Source organism: Ptiloglossa arizonensis, chromosome 5 (assembly GCF_051014685.1).
Source record: "Ptiloglossa arizonensis isolate GNS036 chromosome 5, iyPtiAriz1_principal, whole genome shotgun sequence".
Classification (NCBI taxonomy): domain Eukaryota; kingdom Metazoa; phylum Arthropoda; class Insecta; order Hymenoptera; family Colletidae; genus Ptiloglossa; species Ptiloglossa arizonensis.
The window spans coordinates 5,864,187-5,884,436 of NC_135052.1; the positions used below are offsets into that span (position 1 = coordinate 5,864,187).

At 43.0% G+C, this 20,250-nt stretch overlaps 1 protein-coding gene across 3 annotated transcripts in view; it reads left to right on the forward strand.

Annotated features, from left to right (window-relative positions):
- The window catches only part of LOC143147403 (protein abrupt), an 87,111-nt gene that overhangs the window by 792 nt on the left and 66,069 nt on the right, over positions 1–20,250 (forward strand). The window lies entirely within an intron of this gene.

Below are 20,250 nucleotides of genomic sequence, written 5' to 3' on the forward strand. Positions count from 1 at the left end.
GAGTGCCGGGTCCTTCAAGACCCAGTAATTAATTTTCTTCTTTTCTCATTCGCGGTGTCTTTCAATCACGAGAAAAAGGAACGGTCGATGCGAAACGCGTTGATTATTATTCCGTAAACGTTACTTTTCTCTTTGGTAGAAAAATGTGAGGCGTGGAAAAGGAGTTCGGTTCTGGAGATAATTGTGTATTTTAAGACGCGTACGAGTTAAATTAAAGGGTAAGGTGAGGTTGTAAAACGACCCGTAACTTTTTCGTCGACGACCGCGCGAGTGTTAATGTAGGGCACGCTTTCAAGCTATGCGCAAGCGAAGTGTATTAAATAGGCCAACTTAATATTCCGAATAAAGTGTCGCGGGCACGGACGTAAAATAAAAATGATCGTTGCACCGAGTACGGAAACGTTTGGTTGATCGTTGACGGAAATCGGCGGGTCGGAGCACACGGTTGCGTATGTGCGTGGAATCGTAAAAATTTGATAAACGCGCGACGAATTAATCCGTACGGCCATCGGCGAAACAATTTATACGATGCCGATAATACGGAAATTATTCGAAAGTGAAATGAAACGTAGATTCGATATGCAAATGTTTGCACGCTTTCCAACCGAAAGCTCGTCGCGGTGTCGAATCGTTGCGAAATTGTTCGTTCTTCTTGAACCACCGTTGGAATATTTTCAACGTTTGTTTTCTATCGAAACGTCGATATCCTTTTTCATCGATTCGGGCCGAAGTGAAATCGATCCCGGTGGCTTTCGCGCGAACAATTTTTCGCACGGTTCACGGAATCTGACGCAAAAAAAAAGGAAAAAAAAATGAGTGCTCTGTAATTTGCAACGAATTGTGTTACATATTTTCCTCGAACAGCGTCGCTCGGGATAAGGGGGTAGTTCTCGTTACCGGAACACGAAAAGGGCGGTATTTGCGAGTCGTCGTTTCGAGAAGGGTCGAGAAAACGAGAGTTTATGATTTTCCAACGGATGTGCCCGCTCGAATTACCATAAGAACGAGACGATGGTATTTTTCGTCGAACGAAATCGAACACGGTACAAATTGAACGGAGATTTCATCGACTGTGCAAATTTTCCATAACAATGAACGACGATTTCAAAATTTTCTCCTTTTCGAACGAAATAATTCTTAAATTGTTTATGGAATCGTTCGTCGAGCACGATCGAGAAATTCTACGAGGATCTCGAAGCTCTCCATACCGGGTGATCCGTACAAACGTGTGCAATTTATTCGCTGATCACAAGTGTCCCGTGAATCGATACATTGTTCGCGTATTTATTATTTAATAACACCGGTCTCGTTGTTCGAACGTAGATTCGATCTCCGGTGCACAAGTATAGCGTTTCTCGATCACGCTTCGATGATTCGAGTATACCGAACGTTTCGTTTTTCAAATTAACGAGATCTCGAACGAAATTCGATTTTCGAAGAAATTGTCACGGAACGATCAAGATCAATTCAACAACTTCGACGCGTTAAATTTTTATTTCATCGTACAGGAAACTCGAAACGAGTTACGATACTCTTGTGCAACGGACTTTGTTAAACGAAAAATATTTTTTATTTTTATTTTAACTAGTTGTTTGCGGGAGATGCTCAAGTTTAATAAGTTTTATCGAACGACCAAACTTATCGAACAATCTATTACATTGGGTTGTTCGGAAAGTCATTTCGTTTTTTTTTGAAACACCATTTTTTTTAAGTGTATTTATTGTTTTTTCACAAAAAAAAAAAACGAAACGACTTTCCGAAGAACCCAATAGAAAGTACTAGGTACCGAGCAATTCGTGAAATTAGGGTCGGGTGAGAGACTGTGGTCATAAAACCTGCACTTGAAATACAAGTATCCGTAGAATGAACATTTCGTTTTCATCTTTACATTTCTTCAGTATTGCAGCGACGTTGTTTCGTTGAAGACGTTCTCCATTGTTCATTTCAACCTACGTTCTACGAAGTAGATATCGTGTGCTCGCGACCCACAAAATACATAGCGGAAACCCGATACATTCGCAAATTCTGTGACTTACCATTACACAAAGGGAGTTGTTTCCAACGATATCGTATTTTGAAACAATATTAGCGTTTATTGTTCCGTACGCTACAAAATATATATTTTATCGAACGTGTATAAAACGACTACGGACAACGGGACCAAAGTGCCCATTTTGTTCAAAAAATTTTAAATTTAACCCCGAACGTGACAATCCAAAATATAAAATATAAAAAATATAAAAATTTGTGCCGATATCGTGGTAAAGAATATTATTTAAGATAAAAAAATACTGAAAATTTTATCTAAATCGATAGTTCCGACGTTACAGCTACTTCACGTGGAACGTAGTCACGCGAAGGTGTATACAAAAAATTCCAAAAATTCGCGTACCGTTTCTAACGCCCTCTTTACGAGATGGATCGATGAAAAAAAAACCGGCCTAGAAGAACGTGTTGGTAAAAATTCGATATTGTTAATTTTCTTGAAAATAACCCGACGAATCGGCCGCGAAGAAGATCGATCCTACTTCGTGCACGTAATCTAGTCGATGCAAGTATAAAATTCGGACGGACGATCCCTGGGGCGGTTCCGTGAGCGGAAGCGGGTAATTACGGGCCCGTAGCAGGACTAAGAATCCAGAAAGGACTTCCTGTTCGATTTGCATAATAACGTGGCGTCGAAGTCTACCGCAGCCGGCGACCGACCGTAGTCCTTCGCTGCCAAAGGACTATCGATCACTTCGACGTGTCGTCGCGACGTCGTCGATCGCGTCAACCTATCTCTTCTCGCAAACCCGTTTCCACGTGTTCCTTTCCCCCCCTCAACCCTCCCTCGATTTACCCTCTCATCGCCACCTCCCTAGGAGACCACGCTCTATAAATCGTTCTAGATGAAACGTTCCGACGAGGTCGGTGGGATCGATAGACGAGGCGTGGAAAAGATTCGATCGTCGCTTTCGAAAGCTTTTTCTCACTTTGGGTGGATGGGTCGGTGGTCGTAAACTTCTTGTTTCTGTGTCCCGTGGACGGGGGGATTGCTTCGTGACTTGTTCGAATTAAATGCAACCGTTGCGCAAGTGGTTTTAACACTCGGACGAGGTTAAGAAGATCAATAGAGGAGAGAAGTACATGGAAACGAAGATGCTGTTTCGTGGATTGCCTACGCCATCGGTTTTTCCTCTAACGTTCGCACGATTACGTGTAACGTTGCTTGCACCTATACCGGTTTTCTTCCAGTTCAACCCCTCAAGTTAATTATTACGTTCACCTCGATGTAATTACCCTTTTAACGTTCTTAGAAATTGTTCGTCGAGGTCGAGAACAACCAATCGAACGTTCTTCGACGAAGCTGTTAGAGGATTCCTCGATTCGATTAACGAAATGAAAATTTTGATTTCCAACGTATAGTGGTCTTTTTCGATCCACCACTTTCCTCGATCTTGCCCCAACGAGGTTTTTCCAATCTCGTTGGAAATGATTCTCAAAGACGTTTCGAGCGAGTATTCTTCGTCGAAGCTGTAGAGGATTTCTCGATTCGATTAACGAAATGAAAATTTTTTATTTCCAACGTACAGTGATCTATTTCGATCAACCTCTGTCCTCGATTATTACCTTACTCTTTACGATTACTTTTTCAGTCTTATCGGTGCGAAGATATTTCAAGTGTATATTCCTCGTCGAAGGAATACGGAATTATTCCGCGTTAAAAATTTTATTACATTGGGTTGTTCGGAGAGTCGTTTCATTTTTTTTTGGTGAAAATGAAACGTGATTTTTGTAGAGCGTATAAACATTTGATTAAATCATATATTTTCCATTTTAGAAAACGAAGTTACTTTCCGAACGACTCAATAATTTTAAGTTCTCCACGTATGCTGATCTTCTTCGATCCACCACTTTCCTCGATCTTGCCCCAACGAGGTTCTTCCAATCTCGTTAGAAATGATTCTCAAAGACGTTTCGACGAAGCAGTAGAGGATTCCTCGATTCGATTAATAAAATTAAAATTTTTGATTTCCAACGTACAGTGGTCTATTTCGGTCAACCTCTATCCTCGATTATTACCTTACTCTTTACGATTACTTTTTCTGTCTTATTGGTAATTGCTCGCGAAGACGTTTCAAGCGAATATTCCTCGTCGAAGAAATACGTAATTATTCCGCGTTAAAAATTTCATTACAATTCCAAGTTCCCCACGTGTGCTGATCTTCTTCGATCCACCACTTTCCTCGATCATTGCCCGAACGAGGTTCTTCCAATCTCGTTAGAAATGATTCTCAAAGACGTTTCGAGCGAGTATTCCTCGTAGCTGAGACGAGTATCGCTCTATTCGACGACTACGGTTCCAATTTCGATTAGCCAGCAGCCGCGGAGCGTTTAAATCAAATCGTAGATAGAAATTGTTTCCGAGGAACGCCACGGCAACGCGTCCGCGGTCGGCAAGAAATTGACGATGGAAGATGCGACCGACTTTCTAATTGACGCGTACCGCTAATTGATTTTAAGTGTCGGGCGCGGTACTCGAGCCGAGTTAATAACGCGCGAACGCCGGACGATTCGTTCCCGTGCTTGCGTCACGACGCCGTGCAGACGACGACGCGGACCGTCGTCATCGGTGCCGCGTCGTTTAAATATAAGTCACGCGGCCGACGTAATAAAAAGAAGAGAAAAGAAAAAAAAGGAAAAAAGAAAAGAAAAGGCGGGCATTGCGTGGCGACCAAGGTGGAGTCTTTTGTACTCGTTAACATCCAGAGCCGTTGGTACTTTCACCGACGTCGACGTTCCAACCGACGACTCCCGAGCGTTGCGATTAACGCTCGTAGACGTCGCCGCGTTATTATTACTCCGTTTGCCGGACTCGTCGCGACGTAAAACGAGGAGAAGGGTCGAAACGTTGAATTATCGCTCGTACAATTGGAGAGGATTAACGGTAAGAGAGGAGGTCTCGCTTAGGTAACAGACGGTTGCAATTTTTGCACGCGGTTCGCCTTTGCGGTTATTCTTTTCGCGATGCAAACCTACGCAAACACGCACACCCTAATGTCGTTCACCGTTTCTCGTATACGATGTCCGTTAAATACTCTGTACACGCGTACGTGAAACTCGATGCAGACTTCACTCGCGAGAATTACACGGTGTAACTCAAAGCGACAAGTTTCTCACGAGACGAACTTTTACGCAATCGCGAACGACCTCGCGACGGGAAATTGTTCGTCCATTTCTACTCCGGACGTTTTTACGCCGATTGTGGGAAGAAAAGGACTTTTCTTCGCGTCTGTTTCGCGGAAGCGGTGTACGAAAAATGTGTTAAAATATGGTTACACGATGTAAAGAATATTTCAACCCTGTGCGTTTCTCGAATCGTTTCTCGATCGCGCGTAAATCCGTATTTCGACTATTCGAATACGATTCCCGTGATTTCGCGCTAAGAATTCCCTTAATTACGACGAAACGTCGATAAATTCCATTCCTCCGTTACAGCGGAGAGCATTCGAACAATCGATAAAACGACGTAACGCGAACGAATTAACTCGACGAGTTTCCACCTATTCGACCAACGAAAAATACTTGGAAATTATCGATTGCGCGCATACTTTGGGAAATCTTTGAATTTTATGCGTTACACCTGTATTTGGATTTTACGAGACTTCGTTTCGTTAGATTCCAACGGATAACGGACCAAGTGTTCCAACACTCGTTGAAAAAGAATACGTTACTCGCGCGTTACATTTAACGAAAACAACAACGGAGAGGCAAACACGGTGAACAATTGCACTTCGACGATCCACTCGAACTCGAATTCTGTTTTCGACCAGCCAGTGTGTACACACCACGAGCCATGCGATACTGTAAAATTCACATTAGTCCCGCATTTCAAGGTTAATTAAGGTGGACACGCTATCGAGTTAACGCAAATATTCGAGGATAGGTTCGAAAGCAAGCTTCGTCCGTACTTGGCCACGACGTATCAATTTGCGTCGTAATAATAATAGCGATACCGATTCAACGAGTCGGTGATATCGAAATTGACCCTGGTCGAGTATCGGTAAATAAAGCAACGAACTTCCATGGAAGTGATACGTTCGCGAATTAATCCACGAATGAAAAGAATCATCGTGCAAGAAGGATGACCAATTGCATGCGAGCGAGCGATCGTCGCGATTTTTATCCGGTTGTGTTTATTCTCGCCCGATAACGTTTTCCTGAAAAGAAAATCGAAGGCTTGCGAAACGACCTGATATTTTCGCGTGTTCGATATCACGCGCGTGACGCAACGATAACGAGTCTGCCTGGAACACCTGACAGCCGTGCGCGCTTTGATTTATGCGTTAGTGCACCGGTGCAACGATTTACGGCAGTCTCGTTCATTTGACTATCGGCCCGGGAGTCGATGACGAATCACAGAGTTATCGACTACGTCCGCAATGATATTCGCCGAAATACGATCGGGCCCTGTACGCGGCGTTCTACCGATAATAAATTTAGATCTGTCCCGGATCGGTAATAAATTGCTCGCAGCCAATAGGCTGCCAGAGTTCCCGTGAAATACCCGAGACAAAAAGAAAGGGTAAACTCGTCGGAGCAGATCGCTACGGTTCGAGTTGCACTATTTCGCGTTTTTCTTTCTTTTTTTTTTTTTTTTCTTTTTTTTTGTCAACGCACCCCGCGAATACCGTTCTCGGTGGTGCTCGACGAGATCGATACTTTCAACGGTTGCAGTAACTTCGATGCACCGTGGCGTAAACGTAACGCTGGATAATTGCGGGAAAGTTGAAATCGCTGAAAGCTGTAAATCCAATTCGTGGTTTTTTGCTTTTTCTTTCTTTTTCTTAGATCGACTTTCCAGTTTACGATTTACATTTCCGTGACAAATTAGGAGCAACGTGTTATCGTAGAAGAAAATTTATCGGTCCTTTAAAGTCACCTCGGGAAAAATTATACCGAACAGAGAGAGACCATGGCGAGGACAACGTGGTAATAATGTAGGAATTATCTAATATTGGTGGTTACAAAATAAGGGCGAATAAAGTTCTAGGATATAGTGTATCGAACGAGGTAGTGGTAGGAAGCAAACATTGACAAAGCTCACAATTAATAACTACGCTAACTACGCTATTCTTATTTCACGCGACACGACACACTTCGACAATTTTCAAACAATGACTGCTCTTGAACACTCTTCTCTCGCACTTTATATCGTTCCCTTTCGTTCTAATTCTTGATCTCTCTCGCTCGATGCATCTGGTCACGTACGCCGAAAATTTCCCAGTATGGCGCTATCGCGATCGCTCTTCTTTCACACTTTGCTCGCTCGTCTATTCCAAACACTTCGTATTCTCTCCGGACCACACGCGTTACCACGGTAATACATTATCGTAGTATAATGTCGTAATGCTCGAACAATACGATACCGTAATAGAATATCACCGATGTAAAAGTTCCGCGTAGGTAAAAGACGGATATAGAAGAAGAGTCCAGCTCCAAAAAGGTCAAAGCCCAATTTAAAAGAATATTCCGACCCGCGGAGAAATCAATAGCGTCGCTGTAATTAAGCAATTGAATGTATACGTAGTTGTCGACACCTGGTCGATAAGTCGGGGACGATTGCTCTTGATAAAAAAAAAAAAGAAAAAGTATGAAAGATTCGAGAGGAAATATCGACTCGACGATAGTTCGATAAAAGGTTGAAAAATTGTACCGCGAGCTCGGAATAACGCGATAAACGTTGCTCCAAGTCTGCAACTCGTTGCGTGAAATTTAACGCGTATGCAAATTGCACAGTTCGAAGTGTCGTTGAACACCTTTCGAATCGATTTTACATTTACATACATTCGGGACACGATTATCGCGAAATTTTCACGCAGTTTTGTCACTGACGAAGATTTAACAAGTTGTTCGTAACCGCGCTCTAATTACTTTCAATTGTCCCGTGATCGATGCAGGGAACAAAGAAGACAACGCTCTGTACGCGATGGTGATTTAAAATTCGTATTAAAAACGAGGTCACGGGGAGATTCTACGGGTCGAAATAGACGAAAATGAAGGACAACGAGGTTACATAGGGGATACCTCGTTTTCGAGAAAAATTCGTTAAGAAAATGCATCCAGTACACACGATGATCGGTGTGACGCGGATTTCGCTAAAGATGGCCACTGTGATTGTTCTTTGTCGCAAAATTTCAAATTATAGTATTTCGTTTATTACGATACACAGGGATCTCGTCTATCTGGCAATACTGGGTTGTTCGATACGTTTCGTCGTTTTCTCCATTGTAAAAAAATACTACGACATACTTTGAACAACTTTAAATATACGAACGAATCGTCGACGGATTTACGCGAAGCTTCGCACACGTTCATCAAACGGCAGTACCGTTTTGAAAAAAAATCTTTTAATAGCTCCGTTTCTCATCGAACGACAAAACTTATCGTACAACCTATTATAACGATTTAACTTTATGCGAACGACGAACAGTGTCTGCTTTTCTCTCCGCTCGTGACTGACCGTAGAAAACTGAAAAAGAGACTAAAATCCTAAACGTTCACCGCCCTGGATACGACCCTTTTCATCAAAACGAAAGTTTCGTTTATTCCAACGTTCTTGTACAGAATAAAATGTAATTTTTGTCTAATTTCTAACCACGGTTTACAAAGAGCGCACCGTAGCTGTATTCGTGACGCGAGAGGAATCCGTGTTCTCGAATCCCGTATTTCAAGATAGACAGCGATGCTATCGATCGTCGATTCGTGCTACACGAAATCCGGATCGTTGGTCGAAGCGATCTTTGTTTAAAAAAAAAAAAAAAAGAAGAAGAAGAAGAAATCCAAATCTCATCCAAGGACGCGTATCCTTCGCGACCGGTCCCGAGTGTACTCGGAATTCGAGCGATCGTCTCTCACCCGATCTCGTTCCCCGCGATCGACGTCGTTCCAGCGATCTCGATGATTCGAAACGCTGTAACGGGCTTGGAAACACTCCTCCGTCGTGAAAGGAGAGGATTAAAACGTGCGTGTAATCGCGGTGTCGCTCAGGACCCGGCGCGAAAATAAGCACAAGGTACGCCGTGAACGGTTACGGTAATACAAATGAAACTTCGCGGAGATTAATTCCTCTCAAGTGGTCATCATGGCCCGGGACGTTAATGCAGTTATCTCCAGCACCGTGACAGCCTCTGAAAGGCGTGTCCCGCTGATCGCCGGCCGCATCGATACCGGGAATATTACAGGGAACAGGCTTAACGAGTTCTCGTGGTTTATCGGGCCGAGTCCAGCGTGTTCCGCTCGGCTCCGATCCCGGCGAGATCGCTCGACGAAAATTCATTGATACGAGAAAACGGCGTGCAATCGAAGCGGGACTATCGTCGTTATAAATTGCACGGATCCCTTTCCGCGTGACGGCACCGCGTAATCAACGAGCAGCTCGCTGAAAAATCCGAAACGCGTGGATCGTGAGCGTTCCGAGTTACAAATAACCGGCAATTATAATACGTACGGGCCAACGGACGTTCGTTTCGCTCGTGACTCGCGGTGAATCGACGAACATCGGTGACTTTCGCGGAACGATCGGAATCGCGTGCGAGGAGACCTCGACCACCGGGCCCTTTTGGAATTTTCATTCACGGTGAAACGTTCGCTGACGATGATAACGAACGTTTCCGTAGATCCGCGACGGAGACGTCTACTTCACCACGCGCGATAAATATTCAATTCCGACGTTCCGTTCGCGTTTCTCGGATCGTTTCAAAAGTTGAAGCACGTCCCGCGCGTTTCCCCACGAGTCGATTCTACGCGTTGTAATTCTTCGTACGGCTTCGTTAAAAGGAAACTATCGATGGATCCTACCGGCTGGAACGAAACTCGTATCGATATGTTTCGGATACCGGTCGAAAAATGTGTACTCGGGTCGCAACAATTTTAGTTTCATTCGTACACAATTTTGTAAAAGAGGATAGAAACGTTTCCTGCTACACTTTGTTCATCTTTGAAGAAGTTAGCGGAACTCACATAGGTACTGTTCGATGATAAATTTATTCGTGTATTGCGGAACCTTTGTTACTTTCGGATGGAATGAGGAACGAAAATTATTTTATTTTTAAAACCCGTCGAGCGTTTCGGTATGTTTTCGATACCCGGAGCAGCTTGGGTATCGAGTTCTCTTTTATCGAATTTGAGAAAAAAAAAATTGCCCATTGTACGAATTTTTAACCAAGAAAAATCGACGGAACCGACTTCAACGACCGAATACAAACAATCGATGGTGTACGCAGGAATCTGTAGAACCTTGCTTGCGCGTGCATTCTATCGTGTTAAAAATTTACCAATAAAATATGCAAAAACTTACGAAACAATTCTGTAACGTACAGAATTGCACAATTCGATCGAGTCGTGTCTCTCTTACCAAGATCGAAAAAAAGATGTACGATAAGTTGAACCATTTAATGGTAAAGGAAGAAATAGTGTTAAACCTACTCAATTTTATATTTCTCTTTAAACATCGATTCTACGTATCCATAATTAAATATAACCCAACACGCAATTCTTTGACTTATATAAATTTCTTTTGTTTCTCAATAGGACGAAAAACTGTTGTTTCGCAAATTACAGATAATTTGTGCTCATCCCCAACTATGTTCCACCTGGTATAAACATGTTTCTTCGTTTACGTAGCCAATAGACAAAGCACGTAACACCATTTATAGCCAGATATCTTTGTTATAAAATTCACTGGGCGATTAACTTGCACAGCAGGGAGCCATGGTACCACCTTTTCTTGTATAAAAAAAAAAACCTCTGTAGAATTCCACATTTTCTTACAGGGGAGCATTACCCACCGATAAAGATCAAAGTCGCGAAACATTGACTCTGTTCCTTTCGTAAATTATTTTAAATATTTATTTCGGAGTAAAGAAAGAGGTGATATTAAAACCACTCGATTTTATATTTCTTCTTAAGTATCGACTCTACGTACCCATAATTAAATATAACCCAACACACAATTCTTTGACTTATATAAATTTCTTTTGTTTCTCAATAGGACGAAAAACTGTTGTTTCGCAAATTACAGATAATTTGTGCTCATCCCCAACTATGTTCCACCTGGTATAAACATGTCTTCGTGTACGTAGACAATAGAACAAAAAACAAAGAAAAAAACATTGTAGAATTTCATATTTTCTTACAGTGGGCATTACCCACCGATAAAGATCAAAGTCGCGAAACATTGACTCTCTTCCTTTCGTAAATTATTTTAAATATTTAATTGGAGATGAAGTACACTCGAACGATGCGAGATGATTGAACCGTTTAATGGTAAAGAAAGAGGTGGTGTTAAACCTACTCAATTTTATATTTCTCCTTAAACATCGATTCTACGTATCCATAATTAAATATAATCCAACACGCAATTTTTTGACTTACATAAATTTCTTTTATTTCTCAATAGGACGAGAAATCGTTGTTTCGCACATTACAGATAATTTGTGCTCATCCCCAACTCTGTTCCTTTCGTAAATTATTTTCAATATTCAATTGGAGGTGAAGTACACTCGAACAATGTTATAGTATCGAAGTGTCCCGCGTGGGACCAAAGATCGAAGGGACTGCACCGCGACTCGTTATCGCGTTCAGGGAATCGCGCGCTATATTAATCGCGCGTGTAGCATCGGGTAGTGTCGGCCCACGCGTCGCGTCGCGAGAAAATAATAAGAAACAAGACGAAGAAGGGACAGTGCGACGAAAGTGGAGCGACGACAGCGTTATTTCGACGTCGCTAAAGCAATATCGGCCCGCGACGTAAATTACAACGAGGAGGAGGCAAGAGCGGCGAGACGATGCGCCGCGGGGATCGGAGCTCGACCGGGCGAGAAGTTAAAATAGAATATAACGGGAGAACGATGAAGTGCGCGATCGATTCGATCGAATCGGTGGCCGTACGCGGGAATAATGGACGCCGTGGCGCGTCGTAAAATTTACCGAACCGTGGTCTCGAAACGGGAAAAGTGAAACGTTTCGCTGAAAATCCTGCACGAAACGTACCCGCGATAATAACACACCTACCCCGTTTACTGTTCCTGGTTGTTTCGTTCTAACGAGGAACGTACAGTGCAAAAGTATCAGACCGTAACATTCGTCTTTGATAACTATCGAACACGATATACCGTGAAGAATTCCTTAACCCAGACCTAACCCTTGAGAATTACTCTATATCGATGGATCGATCTCATCTCGATGTATTTTAACATTGTAAATCGAGAATAAAAAAGACTTGCGAATTTTTTGCTCGACCAGTTTTAACAATCGGTTATGTAAATCGGTATAAACGTACTTCTCGGTGGTCCCAAGAGCGATGGGTGTAATTTATTTATCGTTTTGCTCCACGACGAGGGTTCTTACGGTACGGTTGAACAGTTCTATAATTCGGTTAGCTCGTACGTCGATCGATTTGCATATTCGTCGCGCGTGATTCTTCTCGGTCTGGGTATCGCTCGAGTTTCTTTCTTACGCGTGAACTCGTTTGGAAGCGATGGGAAACACAGTGTGTTCGACGATCCGTAGAAACTACAGTTCGTCCAACGAGCGGAGACACCGAACGCGACGAGTGCACGTGACGAGTGCGTGATCAGATCAGGGCCGACTTCACCGTGCTCGGAGCCAAATGATCACGTAGAACATTTTTTTCGAAACTTCGTTTCCATTTTTTTGCAACTCGAATTATTCTATTTACGATTAAATTACTTGGACAATCAACGACACGTACGATAAAGAAACTGTCAGGTGGTTCGGAGAGTCGTTTCGTTTATTTCGGTGAAAATGGAACAAGATTTTTTCAGAATGTATAAACGTTATATTGAATTGTATATTCTCCATTTTGGAAAACGAAACGACTTTCCGAACCCAATATTTTTTTCGGACAGTCGCTTCTTAAAGAGATATAATAAATATAGAATAGTAACGAGATCGATGAAACAAGTTAGAAAAAGTAATTTCTTTTTTATTAAAAGTTCATTTCGAATCGCTGTTCGAACCACTACTACGACGACCACCGCCACCACCACCGAATAATGTAGAGTTCCTTTAAGATCGAAGCGTTTGAATATTCGACCAATTCGAATCGAGCCAAGTGGTTCGAAAGAAGACGCGCTGCATAAATTCCGAACGTTCTTTCAAACCGTTCAAAGAGCCCTCTATAACCGAGCAAGACTCGTTCCTGGTACCGAAGAAAATAGACCAATAGCTGCAGACCGTTTAACCGATCGCGCAGGTACTGTAAACATTGATATCTGGTCTTTTCGAATGGACTATAGACGTAATTTTAGGCATCGAATTCCAATGTTTAAACTCGATGGAGAGAATATTACGGAAGGGTTACGTTCTCCGTTCAAGGAGCGGACCCTTGGCACAAATTGACGGGATCGTGAGTAGTGCTGACTATACAAATATATTAGAAGAAAAGACGTGGCCGTGAGCCAAGAAAAATATGCCGTCTAATTGGGTTTTCTAACCTGACAATGATCCGAAACACACCGCAATAGCGGTAAGACGTCGGTTGCGTGCTTTCGATTTCGAAAGGACCTCGTGTAAACAAATCCACGTGACTGCCGGGGGAAAAATCATCTCGTCCGCGAACGGTTGAAAAACTGGCGGCGTTTCCATTGTAAAATTATTTTTCGAACGTATTTTTAGTTTCGTCTCTTCGTTTCGCGTCTATATAAATAGTTATATACACATACACACCTTTTCTCGTTAACCCTTACTCGATGAAACTGCAAAACGGTACAATTGCTATTTATATACGCATAAATTCTATCGCATCTGTATCCATTAACCCAGTCACGTGGTCTCATTTACACGAAGTCCTTGCGCGAGTTGAACGCACCATTGAAACGTACGTTTCACCGTGCTCGGGCTCGATCGGTTGACCTAAATCCCGTTTGAATATGTACGAGATGATCTAGGAAATCTCGTTAGAAACGTCGAACGCAACGAGAAAATCTGTCGCGACGTTTCGAGGAGAGAGAGAAAAAAAAAGAAAAAAAGAAGAAAGATAAAGAATCGGGACCGAGATCGAGCCTCGATGGAGTCGATTCGCGATCGTTGCTCAGGTGTTGGCGTATCGCGGCGACGAAGTATTAAGACCTAATCGCGGTTAATTACTCGTATCGGTAGCGATACTACTCGACCCGATACTTTTGCACGATGAAACGCGATCGGTGTTCCGGATCCCGTTTCTCGCGCGACGATTCATCATCGGCGTGGTAAATTTTCCAACGAGATCGATTCTGTCCGAGAACTGGTTTCATCGGCGCTGAAAAAGAAACGTTTGTTTCGTTCCGAGTATGGAAACGATAAGAGAGAGAACTCCGTCGGATGAGTGTCTTTGACGCAAAACGTTGACGAAAACGCGGACACGAGCGAGCCGAGAGATGCTGCGGCACGTGGTGAGTTTCAGGGAACAGAAAATCACGCTTGCACAATACAACACGCGTCGCATACGTCGCGCACCGTGTGGCGGGCAAAAGGTGCTCCATATTCTATATTTAAAGGCGCGCGCAGGCCAGCCGAGAGAGAGAGAGGACCCACGCACCACGTGCTACGTGTGCGTGAGCAGTACGCACGCGCTCTGCTTTTAAACTCATCGCGTATGTACTCGCGCGGTACTCGCGCTTCTCGTCGTGACCGGTCGCATTTAAATTTACCAGCGATGCGCGCCGTCGAGGCGCTCCCCGACGCGATCTATACGCGCGTGTAATACCCGAGAGAGGGACGACGACACACGTAGGAGAAGACCGAACCAGAGACGGAAAGAAAGAAAAAGACCGTAGGGTGGGAGCCGGGAGGGTGGGAGGGGGGAAAGAGAGTGCTGGAAATATACGGGACGGCGCTTGATCTCGTTTGTTTCCGGCTGTGTGATTCGAAGCGCTGTAACGAGAACCTTCGCGTCGATGAGAGGACTGCAGGAGGCACGGGGAGTGGAGGAGGAGAGGAACCGTGGTGGAAGAAATCGGTGGCGTCTATTTTCTACTCGACGAGCCCCGAGTCGTTCGGTTCGACCGTAATACAGTTCGAAATTTGAATCATTTCGAAATCCACAGGATAATTTACGAGCGAGCGAGCAGGGTTCAGAAGGAGGATGCGATGAAGCATGTTGCCCGGTATCCGCTTCTCACCGTGGACAAGCACGACCAGCTGATACGTCCATTATTTCTGACGAGTGGCGTCCCGATATTAACGAGTCGCGAGACTTTAATGGAACTTCCTTTTTCGAAATGTCTCCCCGGGATTAATACGTTGAAATTTTTCCGAGAAGAATGACGAGAATATCGAGCCACCGTGGCTCGAGAACCAACATCGAGGGAATTGTCTACGCGCGTACAACACGACGAACAATATTCCTATAATTCGATATCGATGACACGGGAGCTATCGATTTCACCGATTTCGCGGAAGTATCGAGATTCGCGACAGCGCGCGAAAATGTTTATCGAACCGTTAGGAATATATCACGGTCACGACGTTACGAACGAAAACGTAAATGGAAGTATAGAATTCTTTTTACCAAACGTATTTACTCTTCATTGGTTTGCATCGTTAAAGTTCTCGTCGAATAAGATCGATTCGTAGCAACGTGTCGCATATTGAAAATGTTATTTCACGCGGATAGGGGATGCACAAATATTGAAATTAATCCAGGCTGGACCGTGTCGCATCGATGCTGCTCCGTGGATACCGGAACATCGATTCTGGCGTAACATTCGTTTAAAAATCATTCTTACCTCGTGGCCCGTACAATAATAGACGGTGGGTTGGATCTGGCCCGTGAGGCACAGTTTACCGACCCTTGGTCCAGTGCGATGCTTCTCAAACTTTTCCGACCTCGGTTTACTCGAACAAAGCACATAACTCGATGTACTCGTATTTTGTCGTCGAAAGCGAGTTCGCGAATGCCGCCACGTAAGCGTACAACGATGCATCGGCGAACCACGTCGTTACATTGGCAGTTCTGAATCGAGTCGAATCAAAAATTAAATCGAACGAAAATTATTGGGTCGTTCGGAGAGTTTCATTTTTTTTTTTGTGTGAAAATGAAACACGATTTTTTTAGAGCGTATAAACGTTTTGTTAAATTATATATTCTCCATTTTGGAAAATGGAGACTTTTCGAACAACCCAATACTGTGACACTTGAACGTTTGAACAACTGTAAATACACGAACGAGTCGATGGATCTACGCGAAACTTCACACACGTTCGTCGAACAATAGTACCATCTTTCGAAAAATAAAACGAACCTAGTAGCTCCGTTTCTTATCGAACGACAAAACTCATCTAGCGACCTATTACTTGTAAAAGTACGTTAAAGAAAGAATTATTACTTATTATCGGAATGATATACCAGTTTGTTCGATATCGTTTCTTCCATTGAAAAAAAAATACTACGACACTTCGACTTTGAACAACCGTAAATATACGAAGTCGACGGATCTGCGTGAAACTTCACACACGTTCGTCGAACAGTAGTACCATCTTTCGAAAAATAAAACAACGAACCTAGTAGCTCCATTTCTTATCGAACGACAAAACTTACCGAGCAACCTATTATTTTGAACGAATTTGATATTCGAACTGCAGATACTTGTACGATAAGGTTTCTGCCATTTACGATAGCAAAAGTTAACGCGACCTTTGACAAATCGGTAGTTCTGCCTGGCGATATTGTTGGTTTTACGGTTTATACGGTTCTCTCGACCCTCTACATTCGCGTTTTTTTTGGGTGAAAATGAAAAACGTTTTCTTCATAGCGTATAAACATTTCATCAAATTATATATTCTCCATCAACAGACTTCGTCCCGATCGTAAATGTATAGTTGATAAATGTTACGTTCGCCTCTTCTACGTATTTTAGATTACACGGACGGAAGGAATGGTCGCGCAAATTTTCTCGAAAATTTCCGAAACTCGTCAACCTCTCTGCGTTGGATGTCGGAAGATCGTCCGTAAACTAGAACGAATCGTAAATTTGCACTGTTTTCACCCACCGTTAAACGATATTTAAGCGCCGTTCGATGATACGGGCAGGCAACAATGTAATTTATAACCTAAACGCTCTAAAAATGTCCGCCGAGTTGAATAAACTTTACCGTCTAAAATTATTATATTCTTAGGCGTCGCGCGTCGGTCGTACGAACGTTCTCGCCGCGGCGTCGGGCGTTGCTCACGTGCTGCGTTAAAAACGCAACGAAGAATGCCGAGCTTGTTGCTCGTTGCTTATTCGACCGCGAAAAATGTTCCAGCCAAGGTCTTAAAAAGTGAAGTCACCTCGAATACATTTGGTTTCCATTTAATCGACGTATCCGATCTTCGCGATTCGCGATAAGTAAATTGGACAACGTCGTCGTCGTCGTCGTCGTCGTCGTCGTCGTCGTCGTCGTCGTCGTCGTCGTCGTCTGTCTCGCGAGGGAGAGAAGTCATCCATCGATGTCACTCTGTTCGATCGGTGCAGCTATGCAACTCGATGTCATACGTACGTTGAAAATAGATCCGTAGGCCATTTTCGCTTTGGTCTTCTTACCGCGAGCTTGTTCGCAAGATTCTCGAACGGAGCGTTGAAATGTTTCGCGGTGCTTGTCACGATTGAGATTCTGGCAAAACTTTGAGTTTACGTCGGTGACACACCGGAATACGTTCACGCTCGGTTGAAATATTATAACGCCAATCTATATCTATTGCGAGAATCACACCGCCGCTCGTGTTATTCGGTTACGCTTTTAAGTCGCCGCGTTCTCGGAACGAGAACGCCACGCCGGACACGCGTTTGGAAAAAAACCGAGGATACAAACGTTTCTTTACATTTCGTTGAAACTCGACACCTAACGGGCAACCTGGCAAACTACGTCGCAATTATTATTCTATACTCGTTCCGATAAAGTTCTTAAATACGTTAACCCCCTAACAATGTCGTCGTTCGACGAACATTTTCATCCCCCTTTATATTTTTTTTGTATCGTTGCTTCTCGAGCTTCGTATACTCGAAACATTAAACAATTCGGTAAAAGTTCACCGGAAATACTTTCAAGTTTGTAGTGGAAATAGTTTTCGTGACCTGGTAAACTATTTATTTACTTAAAAAATTTCACCGGGAGTACAAAAGACTCCACTGTGCCATTGCAGGGTTTACCATTTACCAGTCCCACAATTTTGACAAAATTGCTCTACAAAGTTGCCCTACTTGTTTTTTTTTATCTTCAATAAATTGATTGGTTATTCTGATGTGAAAAAGAGTGATTTCAAGCGGTGAGTGTACATAACATTTTATTTTAATACGAATTGTAAACTTGACCAGAACTTTCATTTAACGTGGCAATGAGCATACAGTTTTTATGTAAATATTATACTATGTTTCACTAGTGCGTGACAGTCACAAGCGGGACTGGCAAAGGGTTAAACTTTCAAGTAAATGGTAAAACAATGGGTCAACCCTTTCGCTTGTGAGAAAATGTGATAGCTGTGAACAAAGCGCACTACCGAGTAATTGACAATGAGCTACGGAATGCTACGAAGTAAGTAGAAGTCGTTTCTTGGTCTCGAAATGTCACAATGATATTTCTTATATTTTTGTAATATCATTTCACTTTATAATCATAATTTATTTTTTTTATATATTATATTATAACGTTCGTATAATATTCTTTAATACACTATAACGAAATTACTAAAGTATTGAAAGCCAAACGCAATATTAACAATCAAGTCTGATACGATAAAGTTCAAAGCATGTAACTACGCATAAATCAACATCACGTTGTGAACAATAGTACCTCGACTCGCGTCTTTCTCGTGTTTACTACAAACGACACAATTTTCGAACTTGATTTCTTTTTCGATGCCTCATACGAGGCATTTTTGATGCCAGTTACTCGATCAACAAAAGTATCTCTCGTAAAGTATGAAATAAAAGTATATATATATTTAGTATAGCTACTTTTCGTAGCTCAGCGACCACTTCTCAACAACTGAGTATGTATACGCTCTTTGTACATGAATTCGTCGAGAGGGTGTATGTATAGAAAGGGTTAAAGCGTTCGTAAGTTTCGCGCCTGAAAATGGGCGCGAAACGATCGCTCAGTGGCGAAACGTTCTCGGCCTCGGTGGTCACAATGGAATCTCGACAAAGTTGAAAAGCTACGATGGAGCTTTGTCTCGTAACGCGAGAATTCGTAGGCAACCATCGGAAACAGATATCGCGTCCTGATTGCACGATAACGATAGCGATCTCTCGATAGGGCAATACGCTCGGTTGCCGCGAGACTGGAACGTGAAAATTCGAAACGAACCACGAGTCGTTTCCGGATATCGACGAGTAAGTTCCCGAGGTCGGATCCACGAGTCGTTGGAATTTTTTACAAGGATTTTGCCCGGTTATTAACGACGAGGAACAATCGTGATTGCTCCGTTGTCGTATTTCGTCCATTATTTTCATTTCCTCGAGCGAATCGCGCGTGCTTCGTTCTTTTTCGATATCGACTTCGAAAATTTTCTACGAAACGTCGTATTTCGGGCATCAGGCTAGGGTCAGGTGGAAGACAGCGATGGAAATTATCGAAAGAAAAGTTTCTCGTTACTTTCGATACGTGTGTGTTGATTCCACTCGGTTTCGCGTGGAAGAGTCGGTATTCTTTTGTGTCTCGAGGCGAATACCGACGAATATTCATAATTCGAGTACTAGTATTCTCCCGGTGGAACGTAGAATCGAGTCGTTCGGCACGGTCTATCCCCGTGTTTCGGTTATTCGCGGTGAAGTTTCGAAATACAATGGGTCCTCCAACAAAGCGGGGAGGTTAGGTAAACCGACTCTCTGCGTAGTTGAAAATCCGTGTAAAATTTGTACATCTCTCCGGATCTCGAATGTAATACATATGTACAATACGTGGTCCGTTATTGACCGAAAGTTTCGTTTCGTATTGTACGTAATTTCGTATTGCTCGTATTTCAAAAATCAATTGGAAGATTCGAGCGATCGAAAGAAATACCCGTTCGTACACGTGTACGATGAAAATTATGTCCGCGTCGTTGTAATATTATGGACACCGTTCGATGAATACACAAGAATAGTAATCGTCGCACACTTATTAAGAACAATAACGATCGCGTATCCGAATTGAATACTTTGGCGGTACGGTAGGTAGAAAGAGTGTCGGTAAATCGGCGAAAGAGTTATTTCCCAACACCCGGAAGCTACAACGATGAAGATC